The sequence below is a fragment of the Mustela erminea genome, chromosome 8, assembly GCF_009829155.1.
Source record: "Mustela erminea isolate mMusErm1 chromosome 8, mMusErm1.Pri, whole genome shotgun sequence".
Taxonomy (NCBI): Eukaryota; Metazoa; Chordata; class Mammalia; order Carnivora; family Mustelidae; genus Mustela; species Mustela erminea.
Genome location: NC_045621.1, coordinates 111,871,107 through 111,895,115, shown reverse-complemented (window position 1 = coordinate 111,895,115; position 24,009 = coordinate 111,871,107). Strand labels below are relative to the sequence as shown.

Genomic DNA, 24,009 nt, shown 5'->3' with positions numbered 1-24,009 from the left:
TGAAGATTATTGAAATGACAACAAAGGATTTAGAATATTACATAAATTTAGCAATAAAGCAGTTGCAGGCTTTGAGAGGATTGACTCCAATTTTGAAAGATGTTCTCTTGTGGGTATAATGCTCTCAAAGAGCATCACGTGTCACCGAGAAATCGTTCATAGAAGGAAGACTAAATCAATGCCACAGACTTCATTGTTGTCCTATTTTAAGAAACTGCCACTGCCACTCCACCTTCAGCAACCACCACCCTGATCAGTTAGCAGTCACCAACATCCAGGCAAGACCCCCTGCCAAAAAGATTATAACCTGCTGAAAGCTCAGAGAATGGTTAGCAGTTCTAGCGATAAACTATTTTTTAATTTAGGTACGTACATTGTTTTCCAGACATAATGCTATTACACACTTAATAGACTATAACACAATGTAAAAATAACCTTATATACACTGGGAAACCAAAAAATCCATCTGACTCACTCTCTGGGAATATTCACTTTATTGAGGTGGTCTGGAACCTTCACTGTCTCTGAGGTACACCATTTTATGTCCTCTCTGGTTCTCTTTTTGTTCTTGTTAAGTTTTTGCTCTTTTTACTTCTTTATTGTCATTTAAATGAAATTTTGATAGGAGGCATAACACTGCGTATGTTTAATTTTCCTTGTTTAAAAAAAAAAAAAAGCCCCTTCTTGCCTTTTGGAAATTTTCCCCTGAGATTTTTAATTCTTTCACTGATCCATTCCACACATACACATCAAGTGTGCCACAGGCCCTGCACAGGTGCAAAAGGCATTCAGAGGCAGGGCAGACATGACTGAACTCAGAGCCCAGGGAAGAGCAGACTAATGGGGCCAAGTGGCTCCAGGCATAGCAGAGGGTGCCCATGGGGGCTGGGAAAGATAGCCATCACTCCTTTTGAGTCAGGGGTGGCTGGGGAAGCTGGGCCATGGAGGAACAGTATAGGAGCCCGCCATCTGGGCACGCTCCTATTTACCTGGCCCCATAGAGTAGGCAAAGTCAGACCCCTGGGCCTTCCCAACCTGCCTTTGAGATTCAAGCTCCACATTCCCTTCCTCTTCACCTTCACCTACCTCTGCCTGGACCCTCCAACCATGTGCAGTGGTGGGTCTGCACCTCCAAGCCTCTTCTCCTGTTGCTTTTGCACCTGGAACACCTTCAAGTGCTCTCCCCTTGATACTCTCCTATTCATTTCATGTCAACTAGGAGGATGCCAGAGTTCTGCCCTGAGGACCTACCCCCCTCCTTCTCTCTCCATAGGTCCCTGGACTGCATTCTGCCTAATGGCTAGCCAGCAGTACTATCATTGGCCATTCAGGTCATCTTCATCAGCCTTGAGCGCAGGGTACAGACCAGCACTACATGGAGGTCAGTGACTGGCTGTGTGTCCAGAGGAGGGGCAAGGCTGGCTAGTGTAGAACACAGGTGGCCATTGAATAGTAAGAGACAGAAACCAAAGCTAGCCAGGCAGATGAGTGTCTGGACCACTACAGGCCATGAGGGGCTCCATCCCAGTACCTACTCACCTGCTGAAGGCCTCAGTAACAAGAAGACTGGAAGGTCTGTGTGCATTGGAAGGTCTGTGAGCACAGGGCACAGTGGCTCCCAGTCTCAGGGGTCACAGCTCTCCCCTCTGAAGGGACACATTTTACAAGGCACTGTCCTGAGCATTTAGTGAACTATTTTTGTTCATCTTCCAAATGTAGGATTTAGGCACTATTTTCCTCATTTTAGGTTCAAGACCCAGAAAGAAAGCACTTCTGTTCTTGTTGCAACAATAGGTTGCCTGCATCATGTTTCTTAGGTCCAAGCCCTGTTGGTGAGCGGTGGTGACAGGGGAAGGCTCAGGCTTCTAGGCACTTCCACTAAGGAGAAGCTCTAGCCCTGGGCTGCCCACCCCACCCCAGCAGAGAGAAAGCAACCCAGAGAGGAGCCCCACTTAGAATTGGTGTTCACCCAGAGCAGCCCCAGGGAGAATAGTGAGAACAGGTGGCATCCCAGATGGAGGGTCTGGAGCTACAGAGGGTGAGAGGGACAATGCAGAGCCTCACCCAGAGCTGCTGCCTGGACCACCCAAGCAAGGGCAAGAAAGGTCTATACCACCTCAATCTTTCAGACAGCAGTGACTGAACCAGACCTGAGTTCTTGCTTTCTGCCCTGGAGTCTCCCTGTTGCTATCTCTGACTACCCCTCCTTCATTCCCTGCCCCCTATCCCAAGTGCCTGACATGCTGTCCCTGCCTCTGTCTCTTCTTGCTTCCCTGGTTTTCCCACTGACCTTTCTTCTTGTCTTCACGTTGACATCTGAGCCAGGGGCCTATGCTGTGGGGCTGCATCCCTGAGCACCCGGGGTCCAAGACTCACTTTTCTAGGGGAGGAGACAGGGGGCAAAATTGTCAGTACAGGCCTTCTCAGCCTTTCTGACTACCAAACGGCTTTATCCTAGCTTCCCTTGCCCACCTTACCCAGCCTCACCCTTCTAAATTCATCCACTGCACATCTCCCTCTTCCCACTTTCTTTTAAACCAGCAGAATGTTACCTCCTCTTCCTTTGGAAGGAAAAAAAGTATCTGTAGGCGAGGAAGCCAGTTCCTCCAGACAGCCCAGGCAAAATGCCTAGGCTGCCTGTCAAATTTGATTTCGGAAGATATTTCTATTTTGAGCAAAAGAATAATGAAAAGACATCCCCAGCTGTCCTGGAAATATCTCGATTCTCTTCTCCCACCAACTCAGGTGCCCAGGCTGGTCTCTGTGTACCATCCCTTGCTGTGTCCATGCACTGCCCTGCCTACAATGGCTCTCTCCTCCTTCCCCACATCCTTCTTGGTACCCTCTCAGAGCCCTCACCCAATCCTCCCACTTTGTAGGACTGATGAGGAATGATGACAGCCAGGCAGAACCCACAGGGCCTTCTCTGTGCCTGGTGGTGGCATGCAGCACAGGGTCACACCCACACAGAGCCTGAGCCTGGCACATCTAGTCAGTGCCTATTGAATGACTGAGTCAGCCTCATGCCAGGCCACAGCAACTGGGGAGGAAGACTCCCATCTCACCAAAGAGGCTTGGCAGGTTATTTGAGGACTGAAGCAATAAAGCTGGTGGCTAGGGAGCCTGGGACCATCTCTGCCTGTGCTGGCAACTTCCCCGGTAATGCTGAGAGCACTGTCTGCCAGCAGTCCCACAAGCACCCAGTCCCAGTTTGCCTTCTGGGGCTGCACCCACCAAGGAAGGAAGATGTACCCTCTTTTCCTCCTTGCAAAAGAAGCCCAGTCCAAGAGCCAACCTGGCAGCTGAGAGGTGTGCCTGGGACCCCTCCAGAAGGTCTCATGAGGGAACCCTGAGCTAACCCCCTCTCCTGCCCTTCCTTTCCAGCAGACTGGAGCTGGGGGACATACTTCCTCTCACAGCAGCAGTCTCTCCATCACCCCCAAGGCTGTCAGGAAGCTCCCTGCACAGGGATTGGGAACATAGGGAAGAGTACGGAAGGTACAATAACAATGCAGGAGAGGGGGACAGTGGGGAGCCCGAGGGAGAGCGGGATCCAGGTTATGCCCACCCAGGCTCCTCCCCTTCCCTGTGCTACACTATCCGTCACACCCACCAACTTCTGATGCCCCACACCATAAAAGGCATTGATTTTGCTTGTTGTCTGCCTCTCCAAGACTTTCAAATCCTACAGGGATTCTCTTCCTTTTTGTTCTCGTCCCCAGGAACTAGAACAGTGACAGGCACAAGCGGAAACAAACCCTGTGTATGGACCTGTCAGGGAGAACATGGATACCACATGGCCTAGGAGAAGCCAGGGTCCTGCTCAGCACAAAGACACTCAACTGTTTGCCAGGCTTTACCCCAATGCATTTCCCACCCGTGTCCCTCATGTAGCCCTGAGAGGGATTATCCTACCAGTCTCCTGACCAGAACTGGAGATCCCAGTCACTGAGCCTCTTCCCCAGCCAGCAGTGGAAGAAGCAGTCGGAGCCGGCCTGCACCCAGGGATCATCAAGGGAATGGGCACCCACCACTAGCTGCTCCTGGGAGCCCCCACCTCAGCGGGACCCCCAATCCATCTACGCAGCTCCTAAGAAGGAGGAGCTTTCTGCACAGGCAGGGGGGGAAATAGGGGAAGGAAGCTGCTGCCAGTGTTTTCCTTACCCCAACTCAAGTGAGCACTTCTTCCATGAAAGCATGAGATTTCCAAAAGATGAGCAGCAGAAAGCATGGCCAGCGTCCCTCTAGTTGACCCACTGTGTTGGGTAAACAGATCTCATGGGATGCAGTCACTGAACAGGGACATTTATGCCGCCACCTTCTCCTGGAATGTATAGTATTGGCTGGTCCTTCTACCGCTGGATTTCCGATTTTAGTGCAAGTCTGGTCAATGCAGCTCCAAGATCAGTAACAACCTCACTGACAACTTATCAACCCTGTCATGTAAAGAGGTGATGCTTCAAGACATCGACAGTGGGAAGGAGGAAAGGAAGCTGGGAAGAAGCAGAGAAGTGCATGTTTTTCCTCTTGTGTGATGCAAGAGCCATAAGATGCCTCAGGAGTGGACAAGCCAAGAAATAGATGTGTAAGCACATAATTCAAATTCATCAAAATAACAAGCAATTGTAATAGCATAAATATTAAAAATTGAGAGGAGGAAAAAGTGAAAAGTACTGGATACCTTAAGTAAGCTAAATTCTTCACTTTAATATGGAGGACTAAATACATGGGTCTTGGTTGAAAAATCAAGAATAGAGGCATGCTTGATTCCATGTTTATTACAAAGTCTTTATAAAATAATTTTAGTGGCTGCGTGATACCTATCTGGGCAATTTATTAGGTATCTAGATAGTTGGATGTATATCTTTTACTGTTACTGAGTAAGAGGACTGAAATTACTAAACAGGAGTTTTGAATACTTTTCCTTATAGTTGGAGAAGCAATTTCCAGAAAAACAGAAGTTATAAATGGTTAACAGAGGATCATGGGTTAGAAGAGGTGCAGGACGTGGCTACATGTTTTTATTTTCTGTTCTTTTGTACATTTAATTATTTTCTTCATACATGTTTATATAATACTCGTACGTTATTTTGTTATTTAAACAATATGTTATCAAACAGTCTAGACCTTTCTTTAGTAGTTTCAGTCCTAGAATTCAGTTATAGTAGAAGTTATAAGTCCAGTTATTAATATTCTATAGCCACTAAAATTATTTTTACAAAGAATTTATAATAACCTTAGGGAAAACTTCTGTTGCAATGTAAGAAGAAAACTGCAAAACATGAAATTGTATATGGACTATGGTCACAACTATATGTTAAACACACACACACATACACACACACACACACATACACAAGGACCCCTGGGTGGCTTATTTGGTTAAGGTTATGATCTCAGGGTCCTGGGATTGAGCCCAGCCCCCACCATGTCAGGCTCTACACTTAGTGGGGAGTCTGCTGGAGTCTGCTTGAGACTCTCTCTGTCTCTCTCTGTCTCTCTAAAATAAATAAATATCTTTAAAAAAAAAACAAAAAACAAAAACAAAAAACAGAGGGACACCTGGGTGACTCAGTTGGTTAAGCCACTGCCTTCGGTTCAGGTCATGATCCCAGGGTCCTGGGATCAAGTCCCACATCGGGCTCCTTGTCCAGCAGGGAGCCTGCTTCTCTCTCTGCCTCTGCCTGCCACTCTGCCTGCTTGTGCTCTCTCTATGACAAACAAACAAACAAACAAATAAATAAATAAATAAAGCTTTTAAATAAACAAACAAATAAATAATTTTTTAAAAAAACCAGAAAGCAAAAAATCATCATATTTTTTTAATGGGAAAAAGTATCCCAAATGTTAACAGTGATTATCTTTGGTAGGAGACACTATGGAAATTTAAAAATTCTTCTTTCTAACTCCGACTTTCACATTTTGGTTAATAGAGAAAAATGTGTGATTTTTTTTTTTTTTTTTTTTTTTAGTGAAGAAGGAAGGAGATACTGAACTGTGAATTCATGGTAACAAGGACTGAGGGCATAATTTAACTTGGCAGGCCTTATCTTACACATAAGAAGAGAATGGACACAATCAGGTGATTTCTGTTTGTCCTTTGCTGCCAACAGAACTGAGATGACACTGAAAGCATTTGAGTCCCTCACTAGTTGAGTCACAGTGCAGATGAACCCCAAATGACTCTAATTAACTGCTTCTAGTTGTGTGAAACACATTCTCTGAGGGGATAGAATTCTTCACAGCACAAGAGTAATCCCAGCAACAGGAAACAGGAGATTCTAAATCCAGACCTACTACTGCCTTCCACAGGCTCATTCTAATCACCTTTCCTCTGCAGGTAACCCCAGCCTCTAACAGGGAGCCAGAGTTGCACCATTCCTCTAATCCTTCAAGGTCTTGGCTCCTCTGAGAAGCTATGATTCCTTAAATGTGCTGATGACTCAGATCTACCACTAAGGGAAAGTGCATTCCCTGAAGAAAAACAACTCTATATGGCAAAATGCTGCTCCCAGAACTGACTACAAAACATTGTTAATCTACCCACCCAATACTCACCCTGAAAGGGATTTCAGTGTATTTCAGAAATAACCCTGATGTCTTATTGTTCATGGTTTTTTCAGCCAGAAGAAATTACATAAAATGAGAAAGTAGAAGTGGGTTATAGTGAGTTTGGGGAGAGGAGAGATGTGTGGAAGCTATTAACACCTACTGAATGTTCTAGAACTTCACATACCTCATTTAATGCTTACAAAACAGGGATGGAGAGGGTAGGGGAGTTTGGTTGACTAGGTTCAAAAAGCCAAATCTATCCTGTTCAAAATCCAGTGCACTTTTCTCTCTCTCTCTCTATCAACATCCCTAAATATGTGATAGGTATTTGTGTGTACTAGATGTGAACAGTTAAATATATTTATAGTTTATAAATAAAACATTTATAAAGTGATTATTTTTATTCATATGTGATAAAACCACCAGTTGAAATTTATAATGACTCATTGACAAATTATGCTCTGACTTTCAAGTAACAAAATTAGAGTTTAAAGTTTTTTGATGATGAGAGCATATTTCTGATGGAACAAACTGAAGAGAATGTGAATTTCTGTTCCTCCAGGTAACCCCTACAAGTAGGTTTTAAGTAGAAGTGGTATGTATGCTTAAAACTGGGCTTTCGTATGGGTAAGATAGGGACTTCTGCTTACAGCCAAGAGGAATTAACAAGGACTGGATTTATCCTCCCACCTGAAACATAACAGCAGAAGAAACTGATAAAATAAGTAAAACAAAGATCTGCAAGACACTGTACTCAAGGCAACAGAAGTTAATGATTCCTGAGAGATAGAGAAAAAAATTAAAGCAAGACCTAAAGTTGCCCCAGTTTATAATCCTGGATGTTCAAATTCCAAGGCAAAGCACAGGAGTTCAAATTAAGGAGGAGCCGGGGCCCCTGGGTGGCTCAGTTGTTAAGCAGCTGCCTTCAGCTTGGTTCATGATCCCAGGGTCCTGAGATGGAGCCCCACATCAGGCTCCCTTCTTGGCAGGAAGCCTGCTTCTCCTTCTCCCACTCCCCCTGCTTGTGTTCCCTCTCTTGCTGTGTCTCTGTCAAATAAATAAATAAATAAATAAATAAATAAATAAATATTAAGGAGGAGCCTTTCATACTCCATAAGTTGAAGAGATGGAATGGTGAACCCAGGAAGTCCACCAGAGTCTACAGAACAGTGCTGAGTACAAAAGAGCTTCTAAGAGAGAAAACTCTTAACCACCACAGAGGACCTGTCTCAACTCCTCAGCTGAGAACTCATCAGCATGTGCTTGTAAGCAAACTATTCAAGGCCACGAAAAGACAAACCCCAAGGATTGGAGGCAATGGTGCCTGGCATCAAAAGAAGACTGGGAATAGTGACTGTTCTCACCAACCATACTAAAAACACTGAAATTCATGGGGCCTCAGTAATAGTGAATACTAGACCTAAGATGTAAAGGATGCTTAAGATGCATGCTCCTAAAAGAATCTTCAAATCAAGACTCAAAATCATCAAACTGTTTCTAAATACTTAAATGTGTTCTGAGGAAAACTTAAGAATATTTAAGAGGATACAAAAATATCCACTACCCAACAAGGTAAAACTCTTAATGTCCAGAACTAATAAAAATTCACATGTATGCAAAGAAGCAAGAAAATAGAACTCCCAATGAAGAGAAAAATCAACCAAATCCAACCTACAACTTCATAGAGGTTTGAGTTAGCAAATAAAGACTTAAAAATCAGAGCTAGGATTAAGGTGAGACAGAAGAGGCATAAAATTTTGGAAGACACTGAAGCTCAAGCTTGTGCAAGTGCAGATGAGACCAAGAGAAGTTAGACAAGTAAAATTATAAGCAACCACAAAAATAATAAGATAAAGCCAACAAAGAAGATTGCATAAAGTCATTTTTAAGATATTTAATAAATCCCAAAGTAGACAGAGAAAGACGAAAAGGAGACCAGAGAACAGATAGGACAAACAGAAAACCAAAAGCAAGAAGATAGATTTAAGGACTCTCCACACTGCACCAATTTACGTTCCCACCGACAGGGTAAGAGGGGTCCCCTTTCTCCATGTCCTCTTGAACACATATTGTTTACAGTCTTGTTAATTTTGGCCACTCTAACTGGCGTAAGGTGGTATCTCAATGAGGTTTTGATTTAAATTTCCCGGATGGCCAATGATGATGAACATTTTTTCATGTGTCTGCTAGCCATTTGTAGGTCTTTATTGGAAAATTGTCTGTTCATTTCCTCTGCCCATTTTTTGGCATGACTATCTGTTTTTTGGGTGTTGAGTTTGACAAGTTCTTTATAGATCTTGGATATCAGACCTTTGTCTGTAGTTTCATTTGTGAATATCTTCTCCCATTCCATGGGTTGTCTCTTTGTTTGGCTGACTGTTTCCTTTATTGTGCAGAAGCTTTTTATCTTGATGAAGTCCCAAAAGTTCATTTTCACTTTTGTTTCCTATGACTTTGGAAATGTGTCTTGAAAGAAGTTACTGTGGCCAATGCCTATGACCCTGCAATTGCACAAATACAGATGTAGTGAAAAGAAGGGCCATATGTACCCCCATGTTCACAGCAGCAATGTCCACAATAGCCAAACTATGGAAAGAGCTGAGATGCCCTTCAGTAGGCAAATGCATAAAGAAGAAGTGGTCCATATATACAATGGAATATTACACAGCCATTAGAAAGGATGAATACCCAGCTTTTGCATCAACATGGATGGGACTGGAGTATATTATGCTGAGTGAAATAACTCAAGCAGAGAAAGTCAATTATCATACCATTTCACTTATTTGTGGAACTTAAGGAATAACACAGAGGACATTAGGAGAAGGAAAGGAAAAGTGAGTTGGGGTAAATCAGAGGGGGGACCATGAAAGACTGTGTACTCTGAGAAACAAACTGAGGGTTTTAGAAGAGAATGAGGTGAGATGGTGGGTGACCCTGGTGGTGGGTATTAAGGATGGCACGTATTGCATGTAGCACTGGGTGTTGTACATAAACAATGAATCTTGGAACACTGCATCACAAACTAATGATGTATTTTATGGTGACTAACATTACACAATAAAAAAATAATGGATTTAAATTTGATAATGCCAATAATCACATTAAATATAAATGGATAAACACTCCCTGTTCATTGTCTTTCTCTCTCTCCCTCCCTGAAATAAATAAATAAAATGTTTTTAAAAATTCCTAAGAGAAAGTATAGATAGTAAGCTCTTTAACATCAGTATTAGTGATGATTTTTTGGATCAAACACAAAAGCAAAAGCAACAAAAGCAAATATATACTAGTGGAACTATATTAAACTAAAAAGCTTTTCACAACAAAAGAATCAACAAAATGAAAATACAACCTTCCAAATGGGAGAAAATATTTGTAAACCATGTATCTGATAAGGGGTTAATCTCCAAAATACATAAGGAAGTCAAATAAGTCAATGGCAAACAATCCGATTTAAAAATTGAGAGAAGACCTGAATAAACATTTTTCCAAAGAAGACATACAACAGGTAATAAAAAGGTACTCAACATCACAAATTATCAGAGAAATTCAAATCAAAATCATAATGAGATATAACATCACACCTGTTAGAATGACTATTATCAAAAAGCCAAGAAATAAGTGTTGGTGAAAAAAGGAAATCCTTATGCACTGTTGACGGGAATGTAAATTAGTACAGCCACTATGGATAAGAGTATGGAGGTTCCTCAAAAAATTAAAAATAGAACTACCATATGATCTAGCAGTCCCACTTCTGGGTGTTTATCTGAAGAAAACTAAAACACTAACTAGAAAAGACATATGCACTCCCATGTCCTTTGCAACATTATTTGCAGTGGCCAAGATAGGAAGCAATCTAAGTGTCCATTAATGGATGAAAGGATAAAGAAAATAATGATATATAAAAAAGAAGATCTTGGTCAAGATGGCGGAGAAGTAGCAGGCTGAGACTGCTTCAGCTAGCCGGAGATCAGCTAGATAGCTTATCTAAAGATTGCAAACACCTGAAAATCCATTGGCAGATCGAAGAGAAAGAACAGCAATTCTGGAAACAGAAAAACAACCACTTTCTGAAAGGTAGGACCGGCGGAGAAGTGAATCCAAAGCGACGGGAAGATAGACCCCGGGGGGAGGGGCCGGCTCCCCGCAAGCGACGGAGCAACCACGCACAAAATCAGGACTTTTAAAAGTCTGTTCCACTGAGGGACATCGCTCCAGAGGCTAAACCGGGGCGAAGCCCACGCGGGTTCAGCGTGGCCTCAGGTCCCGCAGGGTCACAGAAGAATCAGGGGTGTCTGAGTGTCGCAGACCTTGCGGGTATTGGAACGGGAAAGCCGGCTACAGAGACAGAGCCGACAGTAAGCTCACAGCTCGGTGTTACCTTGAACTGGTCGCAGGCTCGGTGAGCTCGGAGCGCGGCCGGAGGTCAGGCAGACAGGAGTAATTGGGCGCTGTTCTCTGAGGGCGCACTGAGGAGTGCAGCCCTGGGCTCTCGGCTCCTCTGGGCTGGAGACCAGGAGGCCGCCATTTGTATTCCCGTCCTCTGGAACTCTACGGAAAATGCTCAGGGAACAAAAGCTCCTGAAAGCAAACCAGAGCGGATTACTCACCCTGGCCCCGGGTAAGGGCGGTGTAATTCCGCCTGGGGCAAAGACACTTGAGAATCACTACATCAGGCCCCTCCCCCAGAAGATCAACAAGAAATCCAGCCGAGACCAAGTTCACCTACCAAGGAGTGCGGTTTCAATACCAAGGAGAGCAGCAGAATTCCAGAGGAGGAAAAAGCCAAACACGGAACTCATGGCTTTTTCCCTGTGATATTTTTTTAGTCTTGCAGTTAATTTAATTTCTTTCTTTTTCATTTTTTGTTTTTTTTTTTTCTCTCCTTCGGGTAAATTTTTTCTTTTTTAACTGTTACCTTTTTCTTTTTTAACGATTTTTTACTAGTTTATCTAATATATATATTTTTTCTTTTTTACATTTTTCTTAGGTGTTTTCTTTTTTTTTAATTCTTTTCTTTTCTTTTTCTTTTTTTTCTTTTTTCTTTTTTTTTTTCTTTCTTCCTTTTTGAACCTCTTTTTATCCCCTTTCTCCCCCCTCACGATTTTGAATCTATTCTAATTTGGTTAAAGCATTCTTTCCTGGGGTTGTTGCCACCCTTTTAGTATTTTACTTGCCCCTTCATATACTCTTACCTGGACAAAATGACAAGACGGAAAAATTCAACACAAAAAAAAGAACAAGAGGCAGTACCGAAGGCTAGGGACCTAATCAATACAGACATTGGTAATATGTCAGATCTAGAGTTCAGAATGATTATTCTCAAGGTTCTAGCCGGGCTCGAAAAAGACATGGAAGATATTGAGAAACCCTCTCGAGAGATATAAAAGCCCTTTCTGGAGAAATAAAAGAACTAAAATCTAACCAAGTTGAAATAAAAAAAGCTATTAATGAGGTACAATCAAAAATGGAGGCTCTCACTGCTAGGATAAATGAGGCAGAAGAAAGAATTAGTGATATAGAAGACCAAATGACAGAGAATAAAGAAGCTGAGCAAAAGAGGGACAAACAGCTACTGGACCATGAGGGGAGAATTCGAGAGATAAGTGACACCATAAGACGAAACAACATTAGAATAATTGGGATTCCAGAAGAAGAAGAAAGAGAGAGGGGAGCAGAAGGTATACTGGAGAGAATTATTGGGGAGAATTTCCCCAATATGGCAAAGGGAACGAGCATCAAAATTCAGGAGGTTCAGAGAACGCCCCTCAAAATCAATAAGAATAGGCCCACACCCCGTCACTTAATAGTAAAATTTACAAGTCTCAGTGACAAAGAGAAAATCCTGAAAGCAGCCCGAGAAAAGAAGTCTGTAACATACAATGGTAAAAATATTAGATTGGCAGCTGACTTATCCACAGAGACCTGGCAGGCCGGAAAGAGCTGGCATGATATTTTCAGAGCACTAAATGAGAAAAACATGCAGCCAAGAATACTATATCCAGCTAGGCTATCATTGAAAATAGGAGAGATTAAAAGCTTCCAGGACAAACAAAAACTGAAAGAATTTTCAAACACCAAACTAGCTCTACAGGAAATATTGAAAGGGGTCCTCTAAGCAAAGAGAGAGCCTACAAGTGGTAGATCAGAAAGGAACAGAGACCATATACAGTAACAGTCACCTTACAGGCAATACAATGGCACTAAATTCATATCTCTCAATAGTTACCCTGAATGTGAATGGGCTAAATGCCCCTGTCAAAAGACACAGGGTATCAGAATGGATAAAAAAACAAAACCCATCTATATGTTGCCTCCAAGAAACTCATTTTAAGCCCGAAGACACCTCCAGATTTAAAGTGACGGGGGTGGAAAAGAATTTACCATGCTAATGGACATCAGAAGAAAGCAGGAGTGGCAATCCTTATATCAGATCAATTAGATTTTAAGGCAGAGACTATAATAAGAGATGAGGAAGGACACTATATCATACTCAAAGGGTCTGTCCAACAAGAAGATTTAACAATTTTAAATATCTATGCCCCCAATGTGGGAGCAGCCAACTATATAAACCAATTAATAACAAAATCAAAGAAACACATCAACAATCATACAATAATAGTAGGGGACTTTAACACTCCCCTCACTGAAATGGACAGATCATCCAAGCAAAAGATCAGCAAGGAAATAAAGGCCTTAAACGACACACTGGACCAGATGGACATCACAGATATATTCAGAATATTTCATCCCAAAGCAACAGAATACACATTCTTCTCTAGTGCACATGGAACATTCTCCAGAATAGATCACATCCTCGGTCCTAAATCAGGACTCAACTGGTATCAAAAGATTGGGATCATTCCCTGCATATTTGCAGACCACAATGCTCTAAAGCTAGAACTCAACCACAAAAGGAAGTTTGGAAAGAACCCAAATACATAGAGACTAAACAGCATCCTTCTAAAGAATGAATGGGTCAACCGGGAAATTAAAGAAGAATTGAAAAAAATCATGGAAACAAATGATAATGAAAATACAATGGTTCAAAATCTGTGGGACACAACAAAGGCAGTCCTGAGAGGAAAATATATAGTGGTACAAGCCTTTCTCAAGAAACAAGAAAGGTCTCAGGTACACAACCTAACCCTACACCTAAAGGAGCTGGAGAAAGAACAAGAAAGAAACCCTAAGCCCAGCAGGAGAAGAGAAATCATAAAGATCAGAGCAGAAATCAATGAAATAGACACCAAAAAAACAATAGAACAAATCAATGAAACTAGGAGCTGGTTCTTTGAAAGAATTAATAAAATTGATAAACCCCTGGCTCGACTTATCAAAAAGAAAAGAGAAAGGACCCAAATAAATAAAATCATGAATGAAAGAGGAGAGATCACAACTAACACCAAAGAAGTACAAACTATTATAAGAACATACTATGAGCAACTCTACGCCAATAAATTTGACAATCTGGAAGAAATGGATGCATTCCTAGAAACATATAAACTACCACAACTGAACCAGGAAGAAATAGAAAGCCTGAACAGACCCATAACCAGGAAGGAGATTGAAACAGTCATTAAAAATCTCCAAACAAACAAAAGCCCAGGGCCAGACGGCTTCCCGGGGGAATTCTACCAAACATTTAAAGAAGAACTAATTCCTATTCTCCTGAAACTGTTCCAAAAAATAGAAATGGAAGGAAAACTTCCAAACTCCTTTTATGAGGCCAGCATCACCTTGATCCTAAAACCAGACAAGGATCCCACCAAAAAAGAGAGCTACAGACTGATATCCTTGATGAACACAGATGCAAAAATTCTCAACAAAATACTAGCCAATAGGATTCAACAGTACATTAAAAAGATTATTCACCACGACCAAGTGGGATTTATTCCAGGGCTGCAAGGTTGGTTCAACATCCGCAAATCAGTCAATGTGATACAACACATCAATAAAAGAAAGAACAAGAACCATATGATACTCTCAATAGATGCTGAAAAAGCATTTGACAAAGTACAGCATCCCTTCCTGATCAAAACTCTTCAAAGTGTAGGGATAGAGGGCACATACCTCAATATCATCAAAGCCATCTATGAAAAACCCACCGCAAATATCATTCTCAATGGAGAAAAACTGAAAGCTTTTCCGCTAAGGTCAGGAACACGGCAGGGATGTCCATTATCACCACTGCTATTCAACATAGTACTAGAGGTCCTAGCCTCAGCAATCAGACAACAAAAGGAAATTAAAGGCATCCAAATCGGCAAAGAAGAAGTCAAATTATCACTCTTCGCAGATGATATGATACTATATGTGGAAAACCCAAAAGACTCCACTCCAAAACTGCTAGAACTTATACAGGAATTCAGTAAAGTGTCAGGATATAAAATCAATGCACAGAAATCAGTTGCATTTCTCTACACCAACAGCAAGACAGAAGAAAGAGAAATTAAGGAGTCCATCCCATTTACAATTGCACCCAAAACCATAAGATACCTAGGAATAAACCTAACCAAAGAGACACAGAATCTATACTCAGAAAACTATAAAGTACTCATGAAAGAAATTGAGGAAGACACAAAGAAATGGAAAAATGTTCCATGCTCCTGGATTGGAAGAATAAATATTGTGAAAATGTCTATGCTACCTAAAGCAATCTACACATTTAATGCAATTCCTATCAAAGTACCATCCATCTTTTTCAAAGAAATGGAACAAATAATGCTAAAATTTATATGGAACCAGAAAAGACCTCGAATAGCCAAAGGGATATTGAAAAAGAAAGCCAAAATTGGTGGCATCACAATTCCGGACTTCAAGCTCTATTACAAAGCTGTCGTCATCAAGACAGCATGGTACTGGCACAAAAACAGACACATAGATCAATGGAACAGAATAGAGAGCCCAGAAATAGACCCTCAACTCTATGGTCAACTAATCTTCGACAAAGCAGGAAAGAATGTCCAATGGAAAAAAGACAGCCTCTTCAATAAATGGTGCTGGGAAAATTGGACAGCCACATGCAGAAAAATGAAATTGGACCATTTCCTTACACCACACACAAAAATAGACTCAAAATGGATGAGGGACCTCAATGTGCGAAAGGAATGCATCAAAATCCTTGAGGAGAACACAGGCAGCAACCTCTTCGACCTCTGCCGCAGCAACATCTTCCTAGGAACAACGCAAAAGGCAAGGGAAGCAAGGGCAAAAATGAACTATTGGGATTTCATCAAGATCAAAAGCTTTTGCACAGCAAAGGAAACAGTTAACAAAATCAAAAGACAACTGACAGAATGGGAGAAGATATTTGCAAACGACATATCAGATAAAGGACTAGTGTCCAGAATCTATAAAGAACTTAGCAAACTCAACACCCAAAGAACAAATAATCCAATCAAGAAATGGGCAGAGGACATGAACAGACATTTCTGCAAAGAAGACATCCAGATGGCCAACAGACACATGAAAAAGTGCTCCATATCACTCGGCATCAGGGAAATACAAATCAAAACCACAATGAGATATCACCTCACACCAGTCAGAATGGCTAAAATCATCAAGTCAGGAAATGACAGATGCTGGCGAGGATGCGGAGAAAGGGGAACCCTCCTACACTGTTGGTGGGAATGCAAGCTGGTGCAGCCACTCTGGAAAACAGCATGGAGGTTCCTCAAAATGTTGAAAATAGAACTGCCCTATGACCCAGCAATTGCACTATTGGGTATTTACCCTAAGGATACAAACGTAGTGATCCAAAGGGGCACATGCACCCGAATGTTTATAGCAGCAATGTCCACAATAGCCAAACTATGGAAAGAACCTAGATGTCCATCAACAGATGAATGGATCAAGAAGATGTGGTATATATACACAATGGAATACTATGCAGCCATCAAAAGAAATGAAATCTTGCCATTTGCGACAACATGGATGGAACTAGAGCGTATCATGCTTAGCGAAATAAGTCAAGCAGAGAAAGACAACTATCATATGATCTCCCTGATATGAGGAAGTGGTGATGCAACATGGGGGCTTAAGTGGGTAGGAAAAGAATAAATGAAACAAGATGGGATTGGGAGGGAGACAAACCATAAGTGACTCTTAATCTCACAAAACAAACTGAGGGTTGCTGGGGGGAGGGGGTTTGGGAGAAGGGGGTGGGATTATGGACATTGGGGAGGGTATGTGCTTTGGTGAGTGCTGTAAAGTGTGTAAACCTGGTGATTCACAGACCTGTACCCCTGGGGATAAAAATATATGTTTATAAAAAATAAAAAATAAATTAAAAAAAAAAAAAGAAGATCTTGTCATTTGTGACAATAAAGATGCCTCTTGAGGGCATTATGCTAAGTAGAATGTGTCAGGCAGAGAGAAACCAACCCCCGACATCCTCACTTATATGTGAAATCTAAAAACAAACAAACAAACAAACACAAGCTCACAGATACAAAGAATAAATTGTGGTTATCAGAGGTGGGAGTTGGGGCTTTGCGTGAAGTGAGTGAAGCTGGGCAAAGGGTAGAAACTTCCAATTACAAAATAAATAATAATGGGGATATAATGTACAGCATGTTCACTATAATTAATAATACTGGGTATTCCATATACAGAAGTTGCTAACAGAGTAGATCTTAAAAGTTCTCATTACAAGGAAAAAAATTATAACTATGTGATATGACAGATATTAACTATGCCTATTTTGGCAATCATTTCACAGTATATATAATTATCAAGTCATTATGTTGTACACCTGAAACTAATATAATGTTGATGTCAATATATTTAAATAAAAATAAATAAATAAACAAAACAGAATTTAAAACCCTAAGAAAATATTATTTTTAGCTGAATAAAAATGAAAGCACAACACACTGAAATTTGCTAGATGCCACTAAGGAAGTACTTAAGAGAAAACAAAACCACTAAACACCTATATTTAAACAGAAGAAAGGTCTCAAATCAATTATCTCAGCTTCTACCTTCAGAAACTAGAAAATAAGAGAAAATTAAGCCCAAAGGAGGCGCCTGGGTGGCTCAATGGATTAAAGCCTCTGCCTTCAGCTCCGGTCATGATCCCAGGGTCCTGGGATCGAGCCCCACGTCAAGCTCTATGCTCTGCAGGGAGCCTCCTTCCTCTTCTCTCTCTCTCTCTGCCTGCCTTCCTGCCTACTTGTGATCTTTCTCTGTCAAATAAATAAAATCTTAAAAAAAAATTAAGCCCGAAGGAAGTAGAATAAAGGAAATAATAGAAATAGAAAAGCAGTAAAACAACAGAAATAAATCAGTGAGACCCAAAACCAGTTCCTCAGAATGATTACTACTATTGTTAAATCTCTAACCAGACATCAGGAGAAAAGAGAGAAAAAGAGAAGTCACAAATTACCAAAATCATGAATGAGAGAAGTGATATTTCTACAGATATTAAAAAGGTAATGAAGAAGAATTATTGTGCTGGTTGAATAGTGTTCCCAAAAATTTCATGTCTACCTGAAATCAGTCAATGTGACCTTTCCAGGAATAGTGTCTTTACATGTGATCAAGTTAAGGTAAGGTCATACTAAACTGGGTTGGGCCCTAAATCTAATAACTATAACCTTACGGAAGAGGGAAATTTGGCACAGAGAAGCACACAAGGTGAACATCACGTGAAGACAGACACACAGATTCTACTAAAGAATTTATAAGCCAAGGAATGTCACAAATTGCTAGCTATCACCAGAAGCTAGGAGAAAGGCAGAACAGATTTTCCTTAGAGCTTCTAGAAGAAACAACCTTCCCAAAAACATGACTTTGGACTTTTACCCTCCAGGACCATGAGACAATAAATTTCTGTTCTTTGAAGCCATGGTAATTTGTTACAGAAATCCTAGGAAACTAATATAATCATTAAAAATATTTATGCCAAAAAAAAAAAAAAAATTTATGCCAACAGATTTGAAAATTTAGGTGAAATGGACAATTTTCTTGACAGATGCAAACTACCAAAAACTCACACACACAAAAAAAGGTAACTTCTGTTTATCCTTCTATCTGTTAAGAAACATAATTATAGTCAAAATTTTTCCACACAGAAAACTCCAGACCCAGATGGATTCACTAATTAATTCTATCAAACATTTAAGGAAGAAATAATAGCAATTCTACACAAATTATTCCTGAAAACCGAAAAGGAGGGAATACTTCCCAACCGATTGTGTAAAGCCAGAATTATTATAATACCAAAACCAGAAAAAGACATTTCAAGGAAATAAAACTGTAAATCAATATCCCATAGAAATGCAGATATAAGAATTCTTTGCAATTTTTCAGTAAATAAATCCAATAACGCATAAAAAAAGAATATACATTATGACCAGATAGGGTATATCCTAAGGTTGCAAGATTGGTATGACTTTCAAAAACCAATCTACATAATCTCCATGTTAACAAATTAAAACAGAAAAACTGTATGTTCATCCCAATAGATGCAGAAAAAATTCAACATCCATTCCCGATTTAAAAAAAAAAAAATTCAGCAACATATGAACAGAAAGGGAGCTACTTCTACCCAATAAAGGGCACCCAAAAAAACCTACGAGAAAATCATACTCATTGGTGAACAACTGAACACATTCCCACTGAATCAGGAACAAGATAAGGAAATCTAGTAACCATTTCAATCAGCATTGCATTGGAGGTTTGAGTCAGTGCAATAAGACAAGAGAAAGAAAGAATGCTTGGAAAGGAAGAAGTAAAATTATCTCTAGTCACATGATCAGCTATATAGAAATTCTGATAAAATTTTAATTCCTAATTTTAATTTAAATAAAATTAAAAGTAAGTTTAACAAGTTTTCAGGTCACAAGAGTGACGTACAAAAAAACCCAATTGTATTTCTATATATTAGGAATAAAAAATCATAAATTGAATTTTTAAGAAATGCCACTTGCCACATCAGAAAATATGAAACTCATGGGGATGAATCTGACAACATTTGGAAATCATGAAACACTGTTGAAAGAAATTAAAGGAGACATATATCATGTTCATGGATTAGAAGGCTCAATATTGTTAAGACATCAATTCTCTCCAAATTGATCTACAGATTTGACATTATCCCAATCAAAATCCCAGCAGAATTTTTTTTTACATATGAACAAACTGATTATAAAATTCAGACATAAGTGCAGAGGACCTAGAATATCCACAACAATTTTGAAAATGTCAAAGCCAGAGGACCAACGCTCCCTGATTTCAAGACATTGTAAACTATGGTAATATTAAGACAATATGGTATTGTCATAAAGACAGGCAAGTAAATCAACAGAACAGAACCAAGGTAGAGCCCCATCTTGAGCAACCTTGAATAGTACTTTGATGGTGGGTCATGAGACAATGAGAAACACACTGTTCAGCCTGCTGCAGTCAGCCTGTGATCCAGGTGCAGCTCAAACATCTCAGCACTCTCTTTCACAAGGATGAGCCTCTTCAACCCAGGGCATCCCCAGAGGCCAAGGGCAATAGCTGAACTCCTCCTCCCTTCCATATTTAAGAGTCATACCACCCCCCCCCCGCCCCAAGGTCCCTGGAACTTGACTTCCCAGTGCCATTAACCAGCTGTTAATCCTAAAGTCCTTTATGTGGCCAAGAGAGCAACCTGGGCCCATGTAGGCAGTGTAACTCCAAATAGCCTGGCCTGGTCTGAATCACTGTGATCAAGGGCCCTGCCCATGGTTATGTGTCTAGAAGTGGGTCACTGACCCCACAGGGCCGATGGTTTGGTAGGAAAGACAAAAGATTCAACAAGCAATTCCAAGGTTGATATACAAAACCTTATAGAAGCGTAGGTGTGTGATACTGACCCAGCCAGAGTGACTAACCTGGTCACGGCAGGCCATGACGGTAGCCTAGAGATGGTGACATTCAACCAAGACCTGAAGGACAAGTCTGAGCTCAAACTGTAATTAAGTCCTTTAGACTGTGTTTCTTTATGGGGTTAATAATAAGGATAAAGCAGAAGCAGAAAGAGGGAGGAAGCAATAGAACAAAGTGGTCAAGTTCCAAAGTAAAAGGCATCTCCATTCCCTTGCCAAGGTAGATATGGTTGTAAAGGCAGAGAACTACCCGAAGAAAGAATCAGAGTGGCCTGCAGTACTGTTAAAAGCCTCTCACTGACCAGGCTTATATGACCCACATCCTGATTGCTTCCCTATCACCACTGGCAGCCACCTCCCCATTGCAGTCTTGTGCACCTATAATTGGAATTGGCACCAAGGTTAGAGTTGAAGCTTAAGTCAGGGGTACATGGCCTCGGGCAGTGCTCTCCTGGCCCTCCCAAATCAAAGGCACTTGCAGTAGACCAAGAAAACTTCGAAAGCTCCTATCCCCTTCATTTCCTGCTCAGACTTTGGGGAAGCCAAGCTGCAGAAAGGAGCACCATGCATTAGATTCTGGGTGCAGTGCAGTCCTTGGGGAACACAGAAACTATTCCCTGGGTGGAGCAGGATGCCTTGATTCACTGTCTTCTCAGCTCAGACACAAAAAAGGGTGCTGATGCAGAGCCTCAGATCAAGGAGCAGCAATGAGAGAATGCTTAAAAAATAAAAGCAGATAACTTCGCCTTGAGCTACTATCAACCTTGATCATTTATTTACAGTCCTTTCTCTTGGGGTCATGCATGAGTGCTCTGAAGCCAGAAAGTGCCAGTTCCCAAAACCCCCTCGATTTTCTGGGACTTGATTAATGGTGCTACTTGTGGCTTTATTTGATCTTCACTAAACTTCGGAGTTGAACTGGCCAATTTGGTCAGAAATATATTATTTTTCATATTTCTGAGTTCCTTATGATAATGGTCCAGGATTAGGTCCTGGGATGTTCTCACCAACTGCTCCTCATATTGGATTTAAGTTCAGGGAGAGCGAGTTTATTTGTTTGTCTGCCTTAGAGCATTGGACTATTAAGTAAAAGGGTCCTCAGCATATGATGGTTCAACTACAATTTTTTGACCTTAGGATGGTGTGAAAGCAATACAAATTCAGGAGAAACTATGCTTCAAATTTTGAATTTTGATCTTTTCTCAGGTTAGCATTATGCGGGACTATCCTTTGCTGATGTGGGCAGCAATGGTGAATTGCAGTTCCTAGTCAGCCACAGCATCACAAGGGCAAACAACCCACATAGTGACAACAATTCTACCCTTACGACCATTTGGTTTTTACTTTTAGTATAACATTCAACAAATTACAGGAGATAGTCAATCAATACTTAATGATAAAATGGAATTTGTATTAGTGATTCTACCCACCTATAGACTAATATAAGTGTTCTGAGCAAATTTAAGGTAGGTGAAGCTAAGCCATGACATTTGGTATGTTAGGTGTATTAAATGCATTTTCAACTAAATGACATTTCAACTTACAGTCGGTTTATCAAGACATAACCCTATCAGTGCACCTGGATGGTGCAGTCAGTTAAGCATCCAAGTCTGTTTAAGCTCAGGTCATGATCGTATGGTCATGGGATAGAGCCCTGCATCAGGCTCCACACTTAGTTTGAAATCTCCTTAAAACTCTCCCTCTCCCTCTACCCCTCCCCCTGTGTCCACTCTCTCACACACGCACCCTCTCTCTTTCTCTCTCTCTCAAATAAATAAATAAATCTTTAAAAAAAGGCATAACTCTATCATAAGTCAAGAAAGATCTGGTATTATGAATGAGTGGGGAGCCTCCTTTGCCATAAAGTGCCATAAAGACTATATTATTTATGGCTTCCTCTCTTGATATATTATTTGAACATGCTAAGTCCTTTTGTAGATGGCTTTTGTATAATATCTCGGTGATCATTATTTTCTGTTAAGTGGTGAAATTATTGTTTCTTACTTTGCAAAGTTTTATAGAATAGATTATGCTTGCATCATAAGTTATACAGCAAGCTTAGAATTTTTGCTTGCCAAATTATTGCTGGTACTGAGGAGATCTGGACACCATGATGGAGGTGGAATCCACCTATCTTTATCTATTTCTCAATACAAACTGAGATGTAAAGGTGGAGTAGCCACTTTACCCTAGCTTTTCCCAAGGCCCTGTGGCCTGAACAGAATCCCACTTGTGCCCTGTCTTGGCTCCACAAACCAGAGGTCTGAAATTGTCATCAGCCAAACTAGTACTGCCTAAACCCCATCATTGAGTCCTAGGAGAGGAAACAAGAGTGGACACCTGTGGGAAGTGAAATGGAATTGCATGGGAGAATGCTCATTCAGTCAAGAAAGAGTTGAGCATAACTCCCAATTTCTAGGCTAGGCAATGGGCAATGGGGGACACTGGACCTGTCCCAATTTAAGAAAGAAGATGATGGCTTCAGTTTTGGATCAGTTTGGGTCTAGATTGTTTGTGGCACATCTCAGGGATGCCAACTAGTGTATGAGCCAGCAAGAAGAATGGAATGTAGATTTGAGAATCAATAGTACTCACTCACCAAACAAACATTTATTGAAGTCCACCTGAGCATAGGATAAGAATAAGAAATTCTTGAATAAGAATAAGCCTTGAATAAAAGATCAATGCCTGCTCTTCTGGAGCTCATAGTGAGGGTGGAGGTGGGAGTGTGGAGTGGATAAATGTTAACTATATGCTCACAAACATCAGGGGGCTGGGACCAAAACACAAGAAAATGTGGCCTTTAGTGGAGATGGAGAGACTCATCCTCTCAGAAGGGTGCAGGAATGAGGCTGATCGTGAACTGGGTATTTACCCTAAAGATACAAATGTAGTTATCCGAAGAGGCATGTGCACCTGAATGTTCATAGCAGCAATGTCCACAATAACCTAACTATGGAAAGAAACTAGATGTCCATCAACAGTTGAATGGATAAAGAAGATGTGATACACACACACACACACACACACACACACACAATGGAATACTATGCAGCCATCAAAAGAAATGAAATCTTGCCTTTTGCGACGATGTGGATGGAACTAGAGGGTAATATGCCTAGCGAAATAAGCCAATCAGAGAAAGACAATTATCATATGATCTCCCTGATATGAGGAAGTTGAGAGGCAACGTTGGGGGTTTGGGAGGTAGGAAAGGAATAAATGAAACAAGATGGGATTGAGAGGGAGAAAAACACAAGAGACTCTTAATCCCACAAAACAAACTAATGGTTGCTGGGGGGAGGGGAGGTAGGGAGAGGGTGGTTGGGTTATGGACATTGGGAAGGGTACGTACTATGATAAGTGCTGTAAAATGTGTAAACCTGGCAATTCACAGACTGGTACCCCTGGGGCTAGTAATACATTATATGTTAATTTAAAATTTTTTTTAAAAAAAGGTGAAGCAGTGTTGATCTAGAGACCGCATCAGGACAGAGACAAGCCCCATGCAGACCTGTCTTCTACCAGGGCTGTGCAGTGTATGAGACAACAGTGAGAAACAGCTCAGGAACAGAGTCTGGAAGGGACAGAGGATAGG

At 41.0% G+C, this 24,009-nt stretch overlaps 1 long non-coding RNA gene across 3 annotated transcripts in view; it reads right to left on the bottom strand.

Annotated features, from left to right (window-relative positions):
• LOC116596825 overlaps positions 1–24,009 on the bottom strand; it is a 243,962-nt gene that overhangs the window by 165,467 nt on the left and 54,486 nt on the right. Inside the window, exon 4 of one of the 3 annotated variants that reach the window (XR_004288325.1) lies at positions 682–2,380. The exons of the other annotated variants lie outside the window; for them this stretch is intronic. This is a non-coding gene — a long non-coding RNA (uncharacterized LOC116596825). Of the gene's footprint in view, positions 1–681; positions 2,381–24,009 lie in introns of those variants that run through there. 3 annotated transcript variants of the gene reach the window in all.